Source organism: Pteropus medius, unplaced genomic scaffold, assembly GCF_902729225.1.
Source record: "Pteropus medius unplaced genomic scaffold, Ma_sr-lr_union100, whole genome shotgun sequence".
In the NCBI taxonomy this organism is placed as follows: domain Eukaryota; kingdom Metazoa; phylum Chordata; class Mammalia; order Chiroptera; family Pteropodidae; genus Pteropus; species Pteropus medius.
The window spans coordinates 26,511,640-26,524,860 of NW_024349802.1; the positions used below are offsets into that span (position 1 = coordinate 26,511,640).

The 13,221-nt window shown below is 38.1% G+C and overlaps 1 protein-coding gene and 1 long non-coding RNA gene across 13 annotated transcripts in view; one reads left to right on the top strand and one right to left on the bottom strand.

Annotated features, from left to right (window-relative positions):
• Positions 1-13,221, top strand: part of THRB (thyroid hormone receptor beta) — a 305,448-nt gene that overhangs the window by 150,000 nt on the left and 142,227 nt on the right. The gene's annotated exons all lie outside the window — the stretch shown is intronic.
• LOC120581651 (uncharacterized) lies at positions 2,229-9,380 on the bottom strand. Its single transcript, XR_005647362.1, has 3 exons — positions 9,290-9,380; positions 8,851-8,929; positions 2,229-2,398 (listed from the first exon to the last, which is right to left on the bottom strand). It is a non-coding gene; the product is annotated as an uncharacterized LOC120581651 (long non-coding RNA).

Consider the following 13,221-nt stretch of genomic DNA (forward strand, 5'->3'; position numbering starts at 1 on the left):
GTCTTTTCAGAAAGCTTGCTGAGGCAAGTATTGTAATTTCTGTTATAATGTCCTAGACAAAGTCTCTCATTAAAAAGTAAATGCCTATCCACTTACATAGTAAAAGTATAAAAATATGCATGGAAAAAACACACGCCAGTGACTAGCTTGGCAAGAAAAGGGGAAGAGGAAAGAGATAGGGAGATAGGTTATTAGGGTTTTGCTATGCTTCATTTCTTCTAAAGAGAGATGGAGCAAATAGAGCAAATCTAAATGGCGGGTGCGTGAGTATCTATAATATTGCTTTACATATCCTTTGAATGTGAGTAATATTGCATAATTTAATTTTTAAGTAACCAAATGCCCTTTATATAGACAACATGATTTGAATCCTTGAAATTCTTTACTTCATCCATAATAATCTACTTACAAATTATATATCATACTTCTGTGTCTTTGCATATGCTGCTGCTTCTTCCTGCCCCCATGCTTACTGTCCTCTTCAGCTTTCCAGATCTTCTAGAAAGCCTTGCCTGATTTTATGCCCCCAGTTCACATCTGGGTTTGGAGGTCCTGCTAATCTCTTAAAGAACATCGTGCATATTTCTATTACACTGTGGTATAAACATTACTTTGTTTCTCTGACTTTCAGGACTATCACATCTACCTGACTTGCAGGACACCAGTGGGCACCATTTACACACTGTCCAACCTGCACAATTATACAGGGCGGTCCGCCTCCTTCTCCCTGGAGAGAGACCAAGCAGAATATCTGTCTAGTTTAAGAGCTGGAATTGCCACATATTTACATAATGAACATTTGTTTAATGAATGAAAAAGTGAACAGTCAACCAAACTCTAGTTTCCTTGATGAAGAATTTTCTAGACAAGTGGTTCTCAGAGTGTGGCCCCTGGACCAGCAGCATCTACATCATTGGGGAGTTTGTTAATACACAGATTCTCAGGCCCTGCCTTGGGCCTTCTAAATCAGAAACTCTGAAGATAGAACCCAGGAAATTATTTAACAGGCCCTCCAGATGAGTCTAATGCATGCTTAATTTTGCAAAACCACTATCTTAGACTGATCAAAACTAAAAGCTAAGATTTCGTCTTACCTCGGTTGAGTCTGGAAAGGTGAAGAGTGGTGATTTAGAGAACAGTTAGGATAGAGGGGGCCAAGCAGAGGAAGTAGCATATGCAAAGACACAAAAGCATGTTACGTAATTTGTAAGTAGATTGTTGGGGATGAAGTAAGGAATTTAGGCTGGCAAGAAAAAAGAAATGATACTCAGGAGTCAGATCAGGGAAGACTTTCTAAGGTGTTTGATCCAGTTTTGTATTTTAGGAAGAGTCGTATGGCGAAGATATGACAGATGTGATGGCGGTGAGACTAGCCACTGTGGGCCAAGTAAGCAGCTATTAATTAGTCTAGGTGTAAAATGAGAGCTGGACTAAAGCACTAATGCAGTTCCAATGGGAATGAAGAGGATGGGATGGTTTCAAGAAGTATTAGAAAAGTAAAATTGACAAAACACAGGAATTCAGGAAGCAAGAGAGAAGCCATCAGGGATGACATTCGGTTTTGTGTCTTAGGCAATGGATGTACGTTGGTTTCATTCACTGAACTAAGAAAGACAATAAGAGGAAGAGATTTAGGGACTGGGATAGAGGCTGAAAAAGGTGAGTTTGGTTTGGACATTTATAGTTGCAGAAATTTATGGAACATTCATATAGAGGCATCAAATTTATCAGTCCTTCCTTTGCTATTTCTTCTTATTTTTGTGCTTATATGTTTTCCCCACATAGAGATCAATTAATTCAGCTGTATTTGCTTGAGTTTTTTTAAGTTTTCTTAAAAGAATTACTTTTTAAACCACTGAGAAACGAGGTTCTAACCAGGTATTTTTCCCAAAATAGTCAATTTCTTCTCATTTTTAGAACTTTGTCCCTCTGTTATTAGTTTATGTCTTTCTTTTCAAAATCCTATATTAAATCCATTAGATAAGGTCTGATTAGAACCTAGACTGTTCCATCATCTACTGATAAAAATGTTAAAGCCTTGACCTTAGGGTTTGCCAACAGTTTTATGTCAAGTCTTAGGTTGAAATAGAAACAAAATTCAAATTTCTTAATTTCTAAATACATCTATTAAATGTAGGAGAATGAGGGGGTGACCTTTAGCATTTACTTGGATGAACTGAATAGTTCATCAAAAAATATCTCTTTCACAAAATGGAAAATTACTAGTTTATTTTAAATACAAGTTTTTGCAATTGTTGATTTCCGTGTTGTGTTGACTTATTTATGAACATCCTCATTGTCGACCATTCGAGAAGATCACATTGATTAGACAGGTTTTTCTTGAAATGTGAGGAGATCATACCGAGGCATAATAATTTCTGGCTTGGGATTCTGCTTCCTGTTAATAATAGATGGAATAGCTGGTTACCAGCTCCCTTTAGGCAAATATATTGTCAAATAAATAGTTATTAAGTTTCTTCTCTATGTAAAAACCATGCTATGCCAATGGGACATAAAAAAAAAACAAAAACAAAAAAAACAACCAATTATACTTCCCCAAAGAAACTTAAAACTAACGGAAGTCAAGATGTACACACAGGAAAAGATAAACAATAATTTTAGTTATTCATTATTATTTATGTTTTTGGCAAAGTTATTGGGGCAGATTACATATTCAAGATATTAAGATGAGGAAGATGATGGCGGTTGCAGTGACCTATGAAACCTTTACTGAAGGGATTAGAATTTGAATTCGTTCTAGAAGGATAAGCAGAATTTGACCTTTATAGAAGAGATGAAAGGGAGAGGGAGCTTAATAGTCCTAAAACCTATTTCCAACATTTAGCAGGGCTTTTTTCCACATTTTTATTGTAGGCAATGGGTATTTTCATTTCTGAGCAATTGCTGTTTTATGGTTTAATACATATCTGAACAGTTTTTTATTTCTATTTTAAACATGTGATACACTAACATATCTTTAGAATAGACATTAATCAATGAAGAAAATCTGTCAAAGATACAGACTACATAAAAGTGCATTTCTTTACAACTCAGAGGTCAACATTCTCATCCAAGTAATGCCTCTTATTGTGTTTTAGAGATATCTTCATTATGTGAATGTCATGTTGTAAATACTCCCCCAATTCAAATGAGCTTGGCTGAGCCAAAGGCTGGAATTACTCATCTTCTCATCTCTCATTCCCCTCCCTGAATTGCCAGTACTTAGCAAACAAAGTATTTGGTACCTAGTATGTGTGTAGCACTCAGTTAATATGATGAAAAACCATCTGCCTGTGAAGAGAGGCAGAAAAATCATACATAAAAAAGATCATATGTAAGCTTCATTTTGATTTCTACTTAGTCTACTTTTTTAAGAAATCACCTACACTAAGGATTTAATATCAGCATCAAATAATGGTAGTAGACATACTTGGAATTTTTGTCTTTGCTATGAATGTAAATTATTTTTTATACTCATCAGATATGGAATGAGAGAGAGATGTTCCACTTTAAGCAAAACTTACATGGGAACATTTGTATTTACAGAATAGATAAACTGAGTAGCAAATATTTATTTAGCAAAATCCTTATTTGTGATAAATATCTGAATACACTTTAATGTGTTTTGCACCCAGCTTTATCAGAGACCCAGCTGGGGTGTGAAGGGGGCTCATTTGTAGAGATATTTTAGAAATAAAGTCGCTAAATATACACTTGAAAGAACTAGTAGATAGTAACTTTGATCCACTATAAGATTCTAAAATGATTTGGTTATAGACTCTCAGATTTAATTTCTAAATCCTATTTGAATAAATTTCTATAACTGGTACTATGACTTCTGGAGTATTCTAGCAAAGGTCCTAAGGAGTATCTATCTGCCCCTGCTTATGTCAGCTGTTGCTTTCTGGTCACATAGAAATATGGAATCCTGGAGATAGAAGATATCCTAGAGATAATCTCTTTTCCTATTCAAAGTATGGATTATGAGTAGCATGAGTGCTACCTGAGAGCTTGTTATAAACATAGACTCTCAGGACCCTCTCTAGACCTAGTAAATCAGAATCTACACTTTAACAAGATCTGCAGATGATACTAATGTACAGCAAAATGGAAGAAGGCTGAATCCATGTGCTCCACATGGCCAGCTGCACTGTATGATTGTTGTTGTTGCAGCCCTAAGAACATTTGAAAATAAAACAGAGCCATTAACAGCTCCTGTCTTGGCTTGGGTAGCAGTTACTATTTTAAAGGGCAGATGTGCTGTTCTCAGGAAGCAAAGAGAGAAAACTATACAAAAAAATATGATTAGGAACTGTGGTTGCTTGGGACCTGAGTCTGTTAGAACAAGACAACTTGTTGAGAAGAACATGATAATAACTTTATCATGGGCCACTTAACACTCATCAAAATAAATGATGTCATTTTATGGAAATCTTAGACACCAGTAGGACTACTTCTGAAAGTGTTTGGTGGAATAGGAAGTGGGGTAAATGGGAGACAAGTTGGCATGAATACAGTACTCATGAGAAAAATGCACTTATAACCAAATTCTTGCATGAGAATGCAAGAATTTTCATGCATATCTGTACCAATCTGGGACTGACCCATTAAATAGCACCCAGAGGTGCTTGCATTGTAAAAGGTAGCAGGATATTAGGAAAAAGAGGCGGAGATAAAGGCTTTGATCTCTTCTATAACAGATTAGATGCAGGACTATAAAATGTACATGAGTCTATACCTACATACTGTTCAGCCACAAAAGATTCAAGCTCCTATAACAAGAAATATCTTTCTATAGAATGTTCTAGATGAGTTGAAAACTTGATAATAACAATGAAAGGGAAAAAAAAGTCACAATAACATTCCTTTGCACTTGGGCAATTATACCCTGAGAACTATTAGCTTTCAATTTAAAAGGTAAAGCTGTGGAGGGATTCTGATGCCTCCAGAATCAGAAGACCCAAAGAAGAAAGCTGCCTTCCTGGAGCTCCAGGCAAAAGAAGGCGCGTCAAAAGTTGCTCTGAAAAAGACCATCTACTTTAGTTGCCCATATGAGGGGTCAGAAGACAGAGGTGGGAGCTGGACCCGGTCCAAGGCAAACATAATAAACTCTTATATGTACCAGTAGATTAGATTAACAACAACCACCACAAAAGATACTTAACTCATTTACCTACTTTTCCCAAGAACTTTTTAAAATCCTTTTTAAACCTATGGCAGCTATGGTTTTAAATCGAAAAGGTAAAAGGGTTTAAGTTTCTAACACTGGTTTATTTTCCTGGCTTGGTGATTAAGAGGACAAAGTGAAATTTATATTTTTATCCTTGTTTCTCTCTAAATCAGTATTTTATAAAAGTTCATTTTTTTCTCCAAATTCTTCTCTACTTTCTTACTTTATAAATATGCTTTAAAATATATTTATAGTTGTAATCTGTTATGAACTTTTGAGACTATCTTTCCTGCCCTTATACTGTAATCCAGTCCTGTCCACTAAAAATATAATGCGAGTCCAATTGCAAGTCACATATGTAATTTAAATTTTTTAGTGACCACATTAAAAAGGAAAAACAACAGATGAAATTTATTTTACTGTTACATTTTATTTAACTTAATATCTAAAATATCATTGCAACAGGTATCAATATGAAAATTATTGAGATATTTTACATTCTCTTTTTCATGCTAAGTCTTCAAAACCTTGTATGTTTTGTACTCTTATAGTACATCTCACTGCAAACGAGCCACATCACGTACTTAATAGCTGCATACGGTTGGTGGCTTAGAAAAACCTGATGAAAACCATAGACCTTCCTCCCAGAAAAATTCACGTTAGCACACAACCCTACATAAATTTTCAGGGGATTCTTTAACTCCTGGAAATCATCTTGAAACTTCCAGTATAGAATAATCACAAACTGCCATAATTTTATCGCTAGTCTCACAATTTTTCTTAATATTGACCTTTAGGGGATACATATATTATTTTTAAAAGAAAACTTTATATTATTCTTATAAATTAAAAAAAGTAATAAATGTTATCTGCCAAAGTAAAAGATGACTGTAAAAAATATATTTAACTGTTAATTTTTTTTAATCATTCATAGAAAGACCTACCTCCTTCCTAAACTCATCTTTCATATCGCTCTTTGGGACACAGTACCCAGGGCTTTGAGACTCAGACAAAGGAACCCTATTTTAAGATTGTGCTGATAGGGTGTAGGAATAAATGGAGTCTCTGGGGACATGCTATTAGATCATCATAGTAACAACTGGTTGAACTCTTCGACTTGTACAGTGGGAGGAAATTAGAGGCATAGACTGGGTGGAGTCATTCACTTTGTCATGACTCGTGGACTATAGAGTTGTTTCTTTTCTTCTGCTGATGATTCCCCACCACCACCCCACTCCATTTTCCAGAAGACAGACCTGAAACTCTGCCCTCTTGGGAGATACGAAGCCAGGAAGGTAGAAATGAGAGACGACCTGCGGTTGTGGCTTAGACAAGCTCTGCTTCAGGCCTTAAAGAAATGGGCTTTTTCTCTCATCGTCTCTGCTAGCTTCTTCCTTTTGTAATCCATTTGGTGAGACCCAGTTTCCAAGGGGAAAGGAAACCAGTGACTGGCCACTTGACTTTCCTGAAGCATAGACCTCAAGACCAGATTGCAAATTCAAATGCCCGCAAAAGCTTGGCAGGTAACTTAAATGTTGGCAGTCACTTCATACAGAAATAAAATTTTAACTTTTAAGTGAAATCCCTGGTCTTTTCAAATGTTGACTGATTTCTTATTATCATCATCATTACTACTACTACTACTACTACTACTACTACTACTACTACTACTACTATTTTATTTAACACTAGATACACCATCAGAACACTGATGCTGGGTAGATTAGACCAACAAGATGACAATTATGCCTTCAGTCAAAATATTAGTGGTGGTTCTCAGTCAGGAACTGGGTCCGTGCATTTCATCGATACCACAGTAATGGGAGGGCTGAGATGCTCCTAGCCTTTAGGACCTCCAATACAAGGGACAGTCCTGCACCCAAGATTTGTCCTATCCCAAATGCTGTAGCACCCCAGTTGAGATACACTGAGAGTAATGGGAATCCTTCAGGTCCCCATGTGGTATGGTCAGGTTCAACTTGGGTTTGGGGCTAAAGCCCTGTTTGGTAACGAGGAGAAAAGGCATTTTCCTGGAGTATCTTTTTCCTTTTGATTGGGCAGCTGTGGCAGACACTATAGGTTTCAAGGATTTGAGGTTTCTGTTCATCTTTGGCTTATCTCACGTTTCTGTAAAGCTTTGCAAAAAAGACTTTAGAGAAAGACTTTATGTCCCCTTCTCTGGCTTTAGTGTGCTTACACTCTTCAGAAAGTTTTAATTTTATTATGAAAAATAAAGTTTTCATAACTTTGTTTTTATGAAATGACTTTCAAACAATGTGACCCCAAGAAGTTGACTCAATTCAATGTCTATGACTGAGAAAAGTTTGTGTTGCAAAAATCCCACAGTAGAGAGTTCAGCTGAACGCTTTATTCACCCGTCCCCAAAAGGAAGTCATGCTACAGGTATGACCTCCTGGGAAGGGCATATCCTTGCTCTACACATTTGAACAAATTTAGTTTACCATCATGCTCTGTTCCACAACCATGCCAGTTCAGTTGGGTTTTGTTTACTGGGTTTTGTTCAATGGTTATCTCTCTACCTGAACTAGAGATAATCTATGATCCATTCTCTGAATTTCATATGAATGATGGAGTGTTTTGTGCCTTTCACTCATCTAGACTTCCAGTGATCAATTAATCTATTTATAACTTTTTAATGAGGCATAACATGCATATGTTAAAGTACATAAAAGTTGATGAGTTTTTTTTATATAGGTGTAAACCCATGTCACCACCACTCAGAAAGAACTGTAAAACATTTTCGGCATTCTAGAAGATTCTCTCATAGCCCTTTCCCCACTTCAGAACCTAACCCTTACTCGGAGGGTTACCACTGTTCTGACTTCCATCACCACTGACTCAGTTTTTTGCCTGTTTTTGAACTTTTGGTATGTGAAATTACCTAATTTTTATTCATTTGTATTTGACACTTTTTACTCAATGTAACATCTGAGAAATTCACACATACTGTTGCATAAATCAGGATTTCATTTTTTTTATTGCTGAATAGCATTGATCATATGACTATACTACAACTTGTTTACTTATTCCCCTCTTAATATGCATTCAGATTGTTTCCAGTTTGGCGAGTTCATACATTTCTCTTGGATATATACCTAAGAGTATAAATGCTAGGTGGGTATTTGTTTAACTTTATTAGAAACTTCCAAACAGCTTTCCAAATTAGTTGCATAAACTTACACTGCCACAGCAGAGCATGAGAGTTCTAGGTGCTCCATATTCTCTCCAATACTTGGTAATGTCAGTCTTTTTCATTTTAATCTTTCTAATGGGTAAACAGCGGTGTCTCGTTGTGGCTCTAATGTGTATTTTCCCCTAAAATAAGTGAGTTATAGAAGTTGTTGAAATTTATGAAGAGGCTTTTAAATTCTTGGCTCAGGATATAACACATACAATAGTTGTTAACTCTTTTCGGGAATCTTATTTCTCCCTCCTCAGACACATGATGCCTAATCGTGCAATCGTTCCAGCTTCATCACGCATGAAAATTCCTCAGCCACACCACTAGTGCAATATTTCCAGAGTATGGCCATGAGAAACAGTGCACAGGGGACACCCAGCATTGCTGCCATAGGCACCTGGCAATGAGTTTGCCCCTACAAACACAAGGCAGCCTGCCTGCTCAACAAGTACCCAATGAACATTTACTGTGCACCTACTTTCTTCCAGGCACAGTGCTGGACACCCAGGAAGCAATGGGGACCTAGGCACAGCCCCTCTTCTTGAAAGGCTCACAATCTAGTGAGGGAAACAGAAAGCGAGCATATAAATATAATGCAGTATGATAAGAGCTTCGAGAAATGTATATGTTCTGGGGTCTTTGAGGCCCAAGCAAAGGTGCTTGGAGAGAGCAAGAAAAGTCTTCCTAGGAAGAGTGACAAGCCAAGTGATATAGGAAGCAAAGAGAGGGCATCTAGGCAGGGCAGCTGCGAGGCAAAGGCATAGAGGTAAGCCTCTGTATGGATTTTTCCAGGATTGCCAGGACAGCTGGAGCAGGAAAGCATAGCAAGAGAGAAAGCTAGGATGTGTGCAGCACCAGAACAAGCTGGGTGTACTTAGGTGAAAATATAATTTGTAGAATTTTACCTAGAGACTCACCTTCTCTGTTTACCTGCAGACAAAAGGAATCGAGACTTCTCTTTGACTCTTGTCTCTGAGTTTTGACTTCTGTTCATCTTTTGGTATTAAATTGCATGCTTTGCACTTCTTTCTAACCTCTTAACTGGACACAAACACATTTTCTATTAACCAGTTTGCAAACAGTGTGCAGTTTCTCATATATGATAGTCTAAGAATTGAATTTTCTTAACTAGTTTTTTTTTCTTTTGTGCTTTCCAGACCCAACTACTACATGCCATAGCCATGAGTGTGGCATAAGTTACTCTTAGTTTTCTTGAGGAATGCAGTTTTATTTTTGGTGTTAGCTCTGTCCTTTTGAGTGGAGGAGTGAAGCAAACATTTACCTTTTTAATAAAGATTCCACTCATCTAAATCAAGCCAGTCCTGACAGTGTTCAAAACCTTCTCCCTCACACACAGCCGTGGCAGCCATGGGGTATCAGAAGTATCTCTGTTATACTTAACAAACCCTCATGCAGTATGTACCTCTTTCCATTTTCCAGGTAGTATTCTAACTACATTACACATAGCAACTCATTTAATCCTCACAACCACCCTAGAGTTGGATGATACTATTTTACAGATAGGGAAACTGAGGCACTAAGAGGTTAAGTAACTTGTTCAAGTCACAGATGGGATTTGAACCCACACACTATACTGTGCTGCTTCTTCACACTTGTGAAATATCCAGCAGAAACTCAGAGAAACAAAGTTCATTCAGCAAACATTTATTGAGCAACTGCCTGGTGGGTGAGTCAGCAATACCTTTGCCCCAGGAACTCTTAACCTATTTGAGGAGACAGAAAAATATGTTTTTAATGCAATGTTAACCAGAGGGGGAAAGTAACTGATTTTGCCTGAGGAAGTAAGAAAAGGCCTTAGCTCTTACAGACAGGCTCAGCTTTTTGAGAAAAGGAGTGAACGGGAGAAGCAGCTCTCATAGTTGTGAGGAGGCAGAGCTTGTCTGGGAGGTGTCAAGTGTGCCTGGGGGCGGGGGGGTGGGGGGATGGGGTAGTGGGCTGTAGGGTTAAGGTGTGCTGTGGAGAATGTGAATGTGGGAGATAGGCCTGATGAGTGTGTGGGAGCTGGGACTGGATTGGAGGGTCTTGTGTACAGGCTGAACTGCAAGGCTTTATCTTATACCTGGAGGGAAGCCATTGAGGATTGTTGGTGGCAAACCATTATGATTGCTATAATCTAAGAGAGGATAAAAGTTAACAGTGCAAGGTATTTAACATCTAGGACTATCAGGTGGGTTGACAATAAAATATAGAGTCTGAACTATAGCAGGGGGAAGGGGACAGGCAGGGGAGAGGGGACAGATAGATAAGTGAGAGCAAGAGAAAGGAAGCGATGGAGAGAGAGAGAATGATGTCTGCTGAAAGGAAGGGAGGACAATGGGGAGGGAGGGAGGAAACAAGGGAGGAAATGAAGGTGGAAAGGGATGAAAGGAGGAAGGGAAAGAAAATATGCCAGTACCTTAAAAAAAAATCTCATGGTAAAATGTTACTGGCAAAATCCGCATATGACTGAGGCTTTTTGAAGTATTTGCTCGGCCAACTTTTGTTTTGGTGGTTCACCAGCAGTTATTTTATGGCTCTGTAATAGCCCATTGAGATTATTTCTATTTGGAGATAATTTGTCAGGCTTATGTAAGACTTCATTTAGGGGACATTGCCTTGGCATGCAGACAGCTCCCAGACCTTACACACCAGCAGAAACATGCTATCTGAAAAGTGGAATAAAGCAAATTAAATTCATTGCTAGGCACCCTGGCAGCAAACGAGTGCTGTTATATGGAGCATTTTCAGAATAATGCCTTTCTTTTTATTTATTTTTTTTTTTTAAGCCATTTGAAATACAGCCTCACAAGCCTAAAACTTGATGGCTTCAAACCCAAGGAAACTTCAAATAGATGGAAACCATAAGGCTTTTTTTTTTTATTTCAAGGCATATTATTTCTGTCCTGTTTGTAGGTTATAAGCAGCATAATTAGTATTTCTCTCTGCAATTATGATGATCAGGCTGGGTAGAAGTCAATTGGAGTTGGAAGAGGAGTGAAAGTTCTAATCATCACAGGGCCTTTAGACATGGATAAGGTAGCATGTCAGGTGTTAGCTGTCCTGGCAGCCTCCTGGTGCTACAGGAGTCTCATTTCACTAGGGATTTAGGTTACCACAACTCTGCTCATCTTTCTGCTGCAAGACTGGCTTCCGGTAGCAGGCCGGGAGGCATGCCATGGAATCGCAGCCCCAGGGAGCAGCCTGGAGTGGTAGCTGTTTGTCTGGGGAGTGCGTTATGTGGCAAAATCCATACAGTCATGACGTCAGTCCAGTGTCAGTCAACACAGGCATCTGAGATGCATTTCAAGAGCATATAATTTGGATAGTTCGGCCACGTAAGTGCAGGACGTGGCTTTGGCTTCCAAGCAGTTTATTTACTTGGAAAGTCTTCGTTCTACCTGACTTGGAAGTAGAGTAGGAGAAGCTCATACCGAGGGTGTGAGATGTCAGCAGATCCTGAAAGCCGGTAGGACAGCAGGGTAAGTGTCAAACCACCCCTGTGATGCTTTCTCTCTGTGTGAATGCTCAAAAGGATTGTGTTACAGTTAACGTGGGGGTCAAGATCTGTCCATATTTGGGGCATGGGCTTCCAATTGGCAACTTTTCTCAAAATTCCAGTATATTATTACTGAGGATGAGATGACACATACTTTTCCAGTGTTTCTCACGTATCTTGAATTGGAGTTAGAAGACGAGGCAAAGAAAATATAACTTCTGGATTTCAGGTGTTTGGGATCAGGATTGGGGCAGGGGAGGAAAGGAGAATAATAAAGGAATATAGATTATACTGTATCCCTTTAAACTTTAAAAAGTTTTAAGGAGATTAGGAAAAGGAAAATAAATCTTTCTCTTTTTAAGTAAAATATTGAATGGATATATGAATAGAAAATTGTAATCAGTTCCTAGTGCCATCTCTGAGGGACATTGAGTTCCCTCAAGTGTCATACTTGAGGAAACAACCAGAATGTGGTCCATGGAGATGATCCATGTTACACAAGAAAGGTGGAAAAAACTGAGAGTGTTTAATCTGGAGAAGGAAAAACTGCAGAAGTTATTACAGTTATTTTCAAGTAGGAGGACTGAAGCATAGAGTAAGGGAACTACTTGTTCTGTATTTCTTTGGGGAAAGAAAAGAAGTTTGTCCTTTGTGGAGGGTGGATTATAGGCTCCTTTGACAATCTGACCAAAAACAAAAAATAGGCTTATTCCCAGAAAATGCATTTATATAAACAGAAAATTGGCACATTTCAGGGATTAAATGGAACTTTATGAAGTCCATGTAAAGAACTCCTGTTTTGGATGATAAGACTGACAGTGAATGGAAATTTCAGGGTTTGGCTTGATTGAAGAAATAATTCTCAAATAGTTTGGTTAAGCACTACAGTGGAACTGGGTTTTTCATAAGGGGATTCATTTCCCCATCACTAGGGACTGAATGAGTGGTCGCGTGGACATTAGACCCATCGAGACCTGAATCTGAATGCAGGTGGTGCTGCTTCTAGCTGTAAATCCTCAGACTGATTTTTGAATCCTGCTAAATATTTGTTCATTCTGCTGTGGAATGGAGGTGAAATCGATCACAACATCGTTGGGATAATTCAGGGACAAAGGGTGTCTAAAATGCCTATCCCGGTACTAGAGTGGAAGATCAAAGTTAACTTTTCTACATGGTTCGTAAAGATCACAAGTTGAAAGAAAGAACAAGGAAAAGCCTCATTCCTGCCTCTGCATAAATTCTTCATAATTATGTTCCTTTTTTGCTGTTAAGAATATCATAGACAGCATTCCAACTTTGTGTGGGAAGTTAAAATAAATGTCTAACTCCAAATATGCATCAGATTTATATATT